We start from the raw sequence: 12,334 nt of genomic DNA, 5'->3' as shown, positions 1-12,334 counted from the left end.
TTTTTCCGTCTGTGCTGCCTGTGAGGTGTGGGGCACAGTGGCATGGCTCCCTTCCTGGGGCCCGGTGCGGTCTTCAGGGCCCATGCTGTCGTCTGACGAGGTGTCCAAGGCTCGTAGCCTGGCTGCTGGACGCCTCCTCTGTCTCACGCATGCAAGCGGAGATGTGGCCGGTGAATCGAACATGAGTGGCGAGGCTGGCTCTGGTGGTGGTGATGCTGGCTCACGGTGAGGTGATGCTGGCTCTGTGTGCGGCGATGCTGGCTGTGTTGGTGGTGCGGCTGCCAGTGGGCCTGCTCCCCGGTCTGTACTTGTGCTGGCTGGAGGTGTTTGATGTTGCCGTGGTGCCGTCTCTCCTGCAGCATGCCCTGTCCTGCATGATGTCACATCTGTGGACAGAAATACAACATTGGCTCAGTGTCCCCGAAGGGCTGCATTGCAAGCGGCACAATAAATAATTTCACATTCCAACATGTCCCCTGTCTCCTTGTGCCTCGAGTGCGTGACATGCCTTGTTGCCCTGTAACATTTACGTCATGGTTAGTGTTGCCCTGACTACATCTCCCGAAATGCATTGCCTGTCTGCACTGACACGTGTGGACTGCAGTGTGATTCTCGTTTCACATTTGGGGGATGTGGGATGGGGTAGGGGGGATACATTGCTGTGCTTTCATCTTACCTTGGTGTGTTGCGGCTCTGGCAGAGCTGTCGGCGTCCCCAAGACCCACGACGCTCTCTTGCTCGATTGTGGCCGCCACCAGCTCCTCCAGTTCGGTGAGGGCAGGTGCCCTGTTGGTTCCACCTCCGGTCTGGCTGGCCTCCTTCTGGATGTCGCCCATCTTCCTCTTGGTTACAATCCTCAGGTCATACCAGCGCTTTTTGAGGACCTCAATGTCCCTGTGGGTCACTCCCACAGCATTGACCTGCGCCTGGATGGCCAGCCATATGTTGCGCTTTTCCACCTCAGGCACTTGCAGGGATTGCCTGCCGAACAGCTTCTGGTGCTGCTTCACGACCTCCTCCACCAGCACCTGGAGTTCCTTGGGGCTAAATTTCAGCTTCCTCCTCCTTTCCCCTCCGTCTTTCTGTGTTCTCTGGCTGGACATGCTGTTCGTTTACCCGCTCGCACATGCAACTGCTCCCTGCCTCTCCTCTGCACTCCAAGCCTCTCCAGGGTCGGCTAATTATGTCCACCTGCCTGGGTGTGGCCACTTCGGCTAATTGAGTACACCTGCCTGGGTGTGGGCAGTTCCAGGTTGGGTGGGCTGTCGTTGCACTGGATTCGCTGTTTCGTCAAGTCATGTGATTTTCTTTACCGACTCCGTACATACCGAATCGGTATTTTCCGAATCGGTAACTACCACCTCGGTATTTTGCGATTCGGTAACTTCCACCTCGGTATTTTCCGATTCGGTAAATACCACCTCGGTATTTACCGATTCGGTGAATTCCGATTCGTGATTACCGAATGTTACCGAATCGGTAACTGTTACCGAATTTTTACCTACATATAACTTACCGATTCTAATTTACCGATTCGGTACGGCTCGGTATTTTAGAACCGGTAAAATTTATTTACCTACATGAGGCCCTTAGCGCTAGGATAATTATCGCCGGCTAGCGTGGATTTTTACCGCTGAGATAGCGTGCTATTAGCAACGCTTATCTCAAAAGCGATAAAAATCCTAGCGCTAACTGCCTAATGGAAACCCAGCGATAATCTCACGAAATGTGGCGTTAGCCTGTTGATAGGGCCTCACAAACTGAGCCATGATATCCACCTTCCATAGAATATCATGGCTAAGTCAGTCCTGAAGCAGGCGTAAGGAATTTAGCAATAACAGGGGTTATCGCTACTTTTCTTGCCGCTATGCTTCATGGTGTGCGGCTTGATGATAGGAGAAATGTCGCTTAGCGACATTTCTCCTGTCATATCAGGTCAGGAACGCCCACTTTGCATCTCATTAGAGATGCAAAGCTGGGCGTTAGGAATTCCAGCGCTAACGCAAGGTTTCACGCATTAGAGTGAGCTTGCTAATTAGGCGATAAAATTATCGCCGCTTTTCGGCCGAAAACGGCCACAAAAGCGGCGATAATTTTCTATCGCCGCGTTGTAGATATGCCCCTAAATGAGAAAAGTCTGTGTTAAGCTTCCATTACAATCCAGTCACCTGCATCATGCGTATATGGGTGATATATATCCCTCTCGACTCATTTGATACACGATTGGCAGCATAAAAATCACTTCACTTTCGTGGCCCATCTTCTGACTTCACATAGTACAAATCTCCTGCGTTGGTAGATCTGGGTCAGAATGACAAGGCTATCTGCATAATTTAAAGGTTAACTGCACTTTACCTTTCAGTCACTCACGGATAAATAACTCCTGTGTGTACTGATCACTGTGAAGGGATAAAGATGGAGTCCTGTTGTTCTGATTCCAGAGACTATGCACTGTAAAATAATCAAACACTCACTTATAAATACAGGAAATCGCGACCAGAAGGACTCCCACATTTGCCTTAGTGAGTTGTGTGAGCAGTTTACACGATCTAGGATTTTACAAAGATAAGAATAATCACTGTTTTACAAACAAAGCATTAATTATTATTTCTTTTAAGCGTTCTGTGCAGGGCATCACCCTTTAAGGGACATATTTTTAGCAAAGCAAAATATCAGCTTACAAAAGACATTGGTTGGGTAGTAATTTCTAAAATCAAAGACAAATAAATATTCAGACTCATTGCCTCCCATGGACCCATCCTGCCTACGTTTGAGGCTAAGTGATTGAAAACAACAGGCTCTGGTAAGAGAAGCTAGGTGTCCTATTTACAGACTGCACTCTCTGGTACATTTAATAGCACTACAATAGAACTACTCACAAGCTTACCATTTACAAATCTATGGGTGCAGACCACTGTCTCCATCTCTTCTATCTTTTTTATTGAGAGGTCTCTGCAAGCATAGTTACACGTTTTAGTAGAAAATGTGGGAGAAACTTGGGGAAGTGGTTGGAAGATGGGGAATACTTAGTACTAAATAGGAGTGAGTCCAGTGTTATTCATAAACTGCACTTCTAAAGTTTCTACAGCTGTAAAAGACCCTGACCAGTAGTACATTTTCTCTAGCCCGACCTTGGAGTAAGTACTTCCCCAAAAAGTTCATCCACTTTAGTTCCTTTCTGGGAAGCTTTGTGGTGATCTGTCAAGTGGGGGCTAAGAAGAAGAGGTGTCCCAAAACATTGGTTTTCTTGATAATTTCCATAGGAATTGGAACCAGGGAGCACGGTTTTCTATATCATAGTCTTCTGGTGTAATCATTCAATAACCCCCGCCGCTGGTCATATTTACCTTTGTCCTTCATCAAGGATAAGTAAGCATCAATCAACTACATCAATCCAATCACATAATAAATCATTTTTGACTTTTAGTATAGTCAATAAAGGGAGTTTTGTATGAGTTAACATGTTTATTTTAAGTTATTTTTGCTTTTCATCATTTTATGCAATAAGAATTAGAGCATGATTACGAGTTCGGCGGATAGGGAACCACCGTGCCTGTGGTTGCAATCCGACTGACGCTACCTTGGCGGTCTGACCACCATATTACAATACATGGGGTAATATGAAAGATACACTGCTGCAGTCCCACTGACACTACTGGCCAACTCTATCTGCAGCAGCAACGAAACAGACCAACGAGCCTGTGGGATAAATATGACTCGTTACAATGCGAGTCATCACAACGCGTGCCATTATAACGTGGTTGTTACAACGACCGTGTTGTTACCACGCAAAGCCATTACTACGCAAGTCACTACATCCACTTGCAGATGGCATGCTGACATTAGAAATGTATATTTACTATTCCAACTCCAGCCTACGTAACAGTAGGGAAGGTGTTGGAATAGTCAACTATACTATTTTCTAATGTTAGCACACTATCTACTGCAAGTCGATGTAATGGCTTGGGTAGTTATGGCATTGCGTGGTAACAACACGGTTGTTGTAACAACTGCATGTAATGGCATTGCGATGTGATGCCCCCATTGTAGTGGCTGTTTCCCTGTGGGATGATCGGACCAGCAGTGAAACCACCAGCCCAATTAAGAGTTGCTTAACAGCCGGCGTGACTGTGGCCGTCCAACCACCACATCTGAGACAGCAGAAAGGGAGGGATATAAGGACAAATCTCACCTCTACACCTCTTGCGCTGCCATGGAGCTGATCGTAAAAGTCTTGCCGCTGCTGTTCCACATCCAAAACGCACTCTCTTGTGGATGAAATCATCAGTTTCCAGTTTCCATACAGTCCTAAGCAAAACGATGCCCCGTGATGAACCATGCAAGGGAGTTAGGGTCCCTAAGTAAAACATAATTATAGGGACCCTGTCTGGGATTGTTTCAAATGAATATCAAAAAGACATCTGTAGGATGCCCTCTTAGGCCAAAATACTGATACTACAGAGGTACACTGTACACAAATGGACATGTGTTTACAAATCACACTCAGTGATAGTGATGTATGCATTAGTTTGTGTTCCACAACAGCACCTCCTCATGAATATCACACCTATTAATGTCTGTGATACACTTCTTGGCCCCCTACTCATTTGTCTGCCATGTCTCTACTGATAGTCACTTTTCATGCAGGTTGCCTTTTGTCAAGTCTTATTAAGTCCACATAGAAATCACTACAACTACCATGAGGCCCTGTGACTGCAACTCAATCCAAGATGCAATAGTGAATGTGACACACTCACATTGCACACATCCCAGGTCCTGTTTTGATGTCAAAGAAACATCTATATGGAAAGTGTCATTAACCCCTTCAGTGCTCATGATGGAATGGTTCCGTCATGAGCACCAGTGCTCCTGTGGCCTGGCACCTTGTGTGGCTCTCACCAGTTTCTCTTACCCAGAATCCCTTGCAAACCTCAAACTTTGAAAAAAAAAACACATTTTCATCACATTTCTGTGATGGAAAGTTATGGAATCTGCATGGATCCACAAAATTCCTCCCACCCTGCTTTCCCGAAGGTCTTCCAAGAAAAATGGTACCTCACTTGGCTGGGTAGGCCTAGTGCCAGCAACAGAAAACGGCACAAAACGCAACTTGAACACACCACATTTTCACAGTGAAAACTGACCCTAGCTGAACATTTTTAGCCCTAGTTCTGCCGGCACCTGGGGAAACCTAGCAAACCTATACATTTTTTAAAACTAGACACCCAGGAGAATACAGGATGGGGTGACATGTGTGGCTCTCATTAGGTTCTCTTACCCAGAATCCCTTGCAAACCTCAAACTTTGTTAAAAAAAACCAATTCTCACATTTTTATGATGGAAAGTTCTGAAATCTGCCTGGTGCCACAACATTCCACCAACCCTGCATTTCCCAAAGTCTTCAGATAAATATGATACCTCACTCACAAAACGACCTGCTTTTACAAGGGGGGGAACCTGGGTTTTTGGCACCGGGCCCAACTGCCATATTGGGAAATCTACCAAACATTTCTGAAAACTAGACACCCTTGGGAGTACGGGGTGGTATGGCTTGCATGGACCCCCCAATGTTTCCCTACCCAGAATACACTGCAAAACCTAAAATTTTGATGGTAAAAATCAAATTTTCCTCGCTTTTCTGTGTGGGAATGGTGTGGGATCACTGGCCTGAGACAAATTTCCTACCACCTAGCGTTCCCTGTTCCCCCAGGTCTCCTGATAAAAATGATACCTCACTTGTGTGGATAGGCATAGTGACTGCAACATGAAATGGCCCAAATCATACTGTGGAGACTTCCTAAATACACAAAACTACCTGGTTTTGTGCAGGTGGGGGCACCCGTCTTTTTGTCCCCAGGCTCACGGCTATCTAGGGAAACCTACCAAACCCAAACATTTCTGAAAATTACACACCATGGAGAATCCAGTGAGGTATGGCTTACATGGATCCCCCAACGTTTTCTTTTTTTTTACCTTTTAGTTTTAAAAAGAAAACCTTGAAGGATCTATCTCAATGACCCCTTGATGAATTCAGAATATTCACTACTTTTCAGAAATGTATAGCGTTCTACGATCCATCATCGCTTTTATAACCATTTTTACCATTAATTGGAAGGAGGTTGAAAGCCCAAAAAATAGACTATGTCCCAGTAAAATGCCAAAACTGTGTAAGCATTTTTGGTTTTCTGATAAAAGTGTGCTTGTGCATGAAAGCTGGGAAGATGGTGATTTCAGCACCACAAACCCTTTGTTGATACCATTTGCAGGGGGAAAAAAAAGCAGACAGTTTCATGTGTAGCCCTTTACTCCCATGCAATTTAGTTGTATTTTGGCTAATTTCCGGGGGGCCTCCAGGGAAATTAACAAACAATAAAATAATAATAATCCTGTATTTGTAAAGCGCACAGCTACCCGTAGGTTTCCCAGCGCTGGGGGCTGTCGGGAAGATTAAGCAAGCTATTGCCCAGAGTCACATTGTGAGGGGCAGACCCCTACCACTGGTGCCGGGGACCGAACCTTGATCCCCAGCATTCGGCGTCAGTCGCCCTGGCTGCTGCGCCACACCTCTTCCACCTTGGGTACCTTTAAAATTCCCATGATGTTGGAAGAAAAGGACGCTAATTTGCATGGATACCTTATGTGTTCAGAAAGTTACAGGGGCCTAAGCGCAAACTATCCCAAATAGCCCAAAAAAGGCTTAGCACGGTGTGGGGGGGGGGGGGGGGACTTGCAGCGAAGGGGTTAAAGTGAAACACATCTTCTCTTCTACAACTCTGTTTTGGACTCTCACCCATTACGCACAGGAAAAGGCAATATCAATCAATGGGATAACATGGAATCAGAGTGATAAGGACTCCAATAGCGCAATGTAAACACTCTCTGCAGGATAGTTAAGCCTCTATCAGGGGATAACATTTTGCACATGCCTGACAAACTCAATGTGGCCTTGACCTGTGAATTGAAGTATATCAGGGACAACTAATAGTATTACCAAGTGTCATGCATTTGTAAGGAATGTGTAAGTACAACTCATGAAAGCAAACCCATCAGGAACAGCATGTGTCACATCTCTAGATAAAGTAGGTGTGAGGTACAAACAGGAAAAATGGAAAAATGACACATCTCCATGCAGAACTCCACAAAGGTATGACATGTTAACACCCTCCATGTGTGGATGCTAGAAATGGGGGTCTTTAGTTGGCAGAGGTACGCACCTTGTCCAAATAGGGACCCTTCCTTCTAGTCAGGGTAAGGGGATTACACTTTTAAAATAACCAATGCTCACCCCTTTGGTATCTTGACACGAGCAGTCAGACTTATCTCAGAAGTAATGTGTAAAGCATTTGCACATAACACACAGTAATACAGTGAAAACACTACGAAAGGACACCACACCAGTTCTGGAAGGATAGACAATATTTATCTTTGTAAAACAAGACCAAAATGATAAAAATCCATCATACAGTAATCAAAATACTAATATTGCCAAAATAGACTTAAAATACAGTTCCTTGAAGTCAATAGCACCATCCGGGACCATTATGGAATCATAAACAAACAATTCCAACAGTTCTGGCCAACTATGGTGTCACAGGCCAGCTAGGGTGTCGGGAAGACCTGCAAACCATACCTTGGAAATGCAGGGCGGCATGGACCAGGCATTGGCTTCGGAGGTCGGTGCACCAGTCATCGGGTCCTTGAAGTCGCACACGTTGCGGATCGAACTCTGTGAGTTTGAAACCAGTAGCACGGGCAGGCGTTGGGGCTGCTGTGTGAATAGAGCAATGCAAGGTGCGGTGCCCTCAGGTCATGTTGCAGGCGGTTGCTTGGTGACGGCATCCAGCAGAGACCAGGGCTGCAGTGCGAAGTGGGGCAGTGCTTGTCGTGATGCTGGCAGGTCATGGTGTAAGCAGCTGCGTCTTGGTTGTTGAAGTGCTGGTGTGGGTAGACGATTTGGAGTGGATGGCACTGGCATCAGTAGGCTATGGCTGTGGTGTGGGACGGAGTGGTGTGTCAAGTAACTAACAAACGGTGCTCCCCAGCCACAGTACAGGCAGCAGTCAATGTCAGCATCATTGGTGATACCAGGGCAGCGGTGTGAAGCGAGATTGTGAAAAGTGCGATGCCTTCAAGTTATGGTGCAGGCATTGGCAATGTCGTCGGTGAGACCAGTGTTGCATTGAAAAGCGGGGCTCTGCTGTCTGCGGTGGCAACAGGTCACGGAGCCAGCAATGGCGTCTTTCATGGCATTGGGTTGCTTTTGCTTCTGTTGCAGCACAAAACACACAGTTCCCATTCAGATGATATTGAAGCCTTTGCTATTCCTGAGACTTCTTGAACAGGGGGCACGCTCTACCTCAAGCCCTTGGAGAAACTCAGGAAAATAAGTTGTAGTAAGTTGAGTATAGTCCTTTCATTGACCAAGACAGAGGCAGCCATGGAAGGCCAACACAGCAAAGCACCCAGAAAAGTGGTAATTACTCCTCACAGCTTCTCCAGCTCTTCTTCTTGGCAGGTGTCTTAGTACAAATGCGTTCTAAAGTTCTGGGATCAGGGCCCTAATATTTATACTACTTTTCCCTTTGAAGCTTTAGGCAGAAAGTCTTTAAGTTCAGAAAAACACAGTTTTGTCCTCCCTGGTCCAGTTTCACTACAGGAGATGGGGACAGCAGTGGGCAGAGTGGACACAGCCTATTCAGGGGCTATTGAAAACTCCTCCCATCACCCTAAATGTAGAAAGGACATTTTCATCCAGAAAAGGCAGTACACACCTCAACCCTCCTTGTGACTGTCTAGAGTGAATTCACATCCCCAGCTCTGTCACTCTAAAACCAGACAGTGAATACACAAACAGGCAGAAGCCCAGAGAATGGTTAAACAGGATAATTTCCACTTTCTAAAAGTGGAATTTTCAAAGACACAATTTAAAAACTACCTGTTTATTAAAAATGTGTTATTAAATTTGGAGCTCAGGGTACCTAAACTCTATTTCTCTATCTTTTCCCAATGGAAAGATACACTTGTAAAATGTAACAAGGCAGCTCCAATAATCACTTATAGGAAAGATAGCCTTTGAATTGTGAAAAATGGAATGCACATTATTTCACTTTCAGGACGTGTAAAACACACTACCACATGCCCTACTTTTCACATACACTGCACCATGCCCATGAGGCTACCACCTTGGGCCTACCTTAGGGATGACTTACATGTGAGAAAAGGGAAGGTTAAGGCCTGGCAAGTGGGTGCACAGGTCAGGTCTACATGGCAGTAAATGCTGCTCACAGACACTGCAGTGGCAGGTCTGAGACACCTTCAAAAGGCTACTTTAGTAAGTGGCATAACCATTGCTACAGGCCCACTAGTAGCAGTTGATATACAGGCCCTGGGCATACAGAGTGTACTGTACTAGAGATTTACTTGTTAATCAAATGTTCCAATCATGGAAAGCCAATCATAATATGATTTACAGTAGAAGAACTTGCACTTTAGCACTGAATAGTAGTGAAAAAATGTGCAGAGACACCAAACCAGCAAACACGAAGTCCAACAAACCATCAAAAACAGGATGTCAGAAAGTGAAAAGACAGGGGAAACACGCCAAAAGGTGCCAGGTCTTACAGTGGATGAACAAACATATAACCTGAACACACCTTACTCATCACCAAAATAGATCCTAAGCACAACTGGAAACTAAATAATGTGGCCAGATGCCAGGACAAGCTCAAATATTTACCATATCATATAACACCCAATCTGGGTTCATCCCACATTTACAGCCATACAACACATACATTACCCTTTGTCCTGTGTAAATCCAGCACTGGGCCCAAGGACACATAATACTAACCACTTCAAATGGATCAGCAATCAGGGATCAAACAAACACAACTGTGATCACACATCATTAACAATAAAAGAACATCAAATAGTGAGAATAATAATGGCAGGACCAATGTCTTCAAAAATACGAAACTTTTTATTTCAACTCAAACAACCCATCAAGGGAAACAAAGGCCAATGGCCAGTTCATCGACTGTCATGTGCCACATCAAACTTGCCCTTACTGACACTGCCAGGGAACCTCCTCACAAGGGGGCATCCATTGGGCGCAGCAGGCTCCTCAAAGATGGTACTTGGGAAGAGGTGCTGTGGTTTAGGAATGGTAGATTTATCATTGGGAGGGGTCTTCTTGGGTTTGTGTTTTTGGCCTGGGTGCAGGGGGGTGAGGGTGCTGTTTCTCAGGGGTGGAGTGGGAATGGGAAGGGGTGGGTTTGTTGTTGTGAGGTTGTTTTTATTTTTTTTATTTTGGGCTGGGTTCATGGGGGTGGGGATGCTGTTTCTCAGGGTTGGAGTGGGAAGTGGAAGGGAGTGTTCGAAGTGTTGGAGAGATTTTGAAACTTTGGGAGGGTTGGGGCCATGTTTCATAGGGGTAAGGGCTAGGGCAAACAAGACATCATAATTGGGAAACCAGGTAAAACGTTCAGGGTGGAGATATTTTTGTGAGGAAGAGGGAGTGGAAGGATAAGCTGTGTATGCTCTCTGCACTGTGTGCGGTGTTGGTGTCTATTGTTTGGGTGACTGTAAGAATTTGTGTCTTGTGCCTGTGTCTTCTGTGGACATGCAGGGTTTTGTGGAGGGGTCTGTGTGTGTTGCTGGGTTGTCTGCAGGGATGGTTGTGTCTGTGGAGGGCTCTGTGCATGTTTCTGTGTTGTCTGCAGGTATGGTTGTGTCTGTGGAGGCCCTGTTTGTGTTGCTGTGTTATCTTCAGGTATGACTGTTTCTGTGGAGGGTTCTGCATGTGTTGCTGTTTTGTCTGTGGGTATGGTTGTGTCATTAGAGGGTTCTGTGTACATTGTTGTGTTCTCTGCAGGTATGGTTGTGTCTGTGGAGGCCTATGTGTGTGTTGCTGTGTTGTCTGCGGGTATGGTTGTGTCTGTGGAGGGCTGTATGTGTGCTCTTGTGTTGTCTGCATGTATGGATGTGTCTGTGGAGAGCTCTGCATGTGTTTCTGTGTTGTCTGCGGATATAGTGTGTCTGTGGAGGGATCTGTGTGTGTTGCTGTGTTGTCTGTGGGTATGCTTGTGTTTGTGGAGGGCTCTGTTTATATTGCTGTGTTTTCTGCGGGTGTGCATAGTATGGTGGGGTGGTGAGGGGGTTGAGTGTCTGCTGTGTGCATGTATGGTTGAGTTTTTTTATGTTTTGTGTTTGTATGTGGTGTTTGTGTCTGTTGAAGTGTGTGCTTACTTAGGTGTGAATGTGCTTGGGATAGGAATGGGAATCAGGAATATGGATGGGGAAGGGGCAGGAGGTGGGGTGGAATGTTTGGATGGGTAGAGGTCTGTCATAAAGGAGGAGGCCAGAGCCTGAAAAGATCTCTGTAAGACAGAAATTGCAGTGTGAATGCTTTACAGGTAGGTCACTATCTGGGTCAGCTAGTTGCCTTGTCCCTGGATGCCAATCGGGACTGCATTCTGACCCACAGAGATGGTCCTCAGGAGGTCAATAGCTTCCTCACTAAGGACAGCGGAGCAAGCAGAGGCCAAGGTGCTATAATTATAACTGGTGAATTTCTACGGTTTTGTACCAGTGATATCTGAGCCTAACTATAATGTCCCTGTAACCTTTGTTTTTTTCCAGTGACTATATTTGTCATTAACCTTATAATAAGAAAAATATCATATTACCTACTGGCGGTCGCCAGTAGGTAGTTATAGTTAGGACCTATTTTCCATAGGAAATCCGCTACATTCTATTTGGAATAACTTTGGCGCCCGTTGACGAATCTTCGTGACATTTTTAAAACTTTTGTCCAGCTCCGGTCCCCTCCTATCCAGAAAGTCTCGGGATGATTTGTGTAGCAGGGGCTGAGAAAAAAGGGGGTCCCAAAACATGATTTCCCCATGCAATTTCCCATAGGACCTTTAGCCGCAGCTACAGCCAGAACTGCTGAACGGAATTACACCAAATTTGGCAGAAAGGTAGGGGGGCGTGGATTGCGGGCTGCGGAATAGCTGCTCTTTGAGCGAGCTCCACTGGCCGAGAACAAATCCTTCATGCATCCGCACTGAATACGGGGACAAATTTTTGGTCCTGTCGTAACCCTATCATCGGAACATCCGTGGCGCTAAGCGGTGGTAATTGCAGCCCAGCAGGCTGGCCCGAAGACGACTTTCAGGACCCGCAGGGCAGCGGGCGATCCTCGCGCGACGAGCTGTGGAGCTGGGTTGCGGACACAGCGGACACCCGAGGCCGTGGTTCGAGATCGGGCCTCGGGGCCTCGGCAAAGTGGGCATGCACGGAGGAGGCTTCCCTAGGTTATCGGCGTGCTGTG

The sequence above is a fragment of the Triturus cristatus genome, chromosome 8 (assembly GCF_964204655.1).
Source record: "Triturus cristatus chromosome 8, aTriCri1.1, whole genome shotgun sequence".
NCBI classification, from domain to species: domain Eukaryota; kingdom Metazoa; phylum Chordata; class Amphibia; order Caudata; family Salamandridae; genus Triturus; species Triturus cristatus.
The sequence above is the reverse complement of the archived record's forward strand: the minus strand, read 5'-3'. Positions refer to the sequence as shown.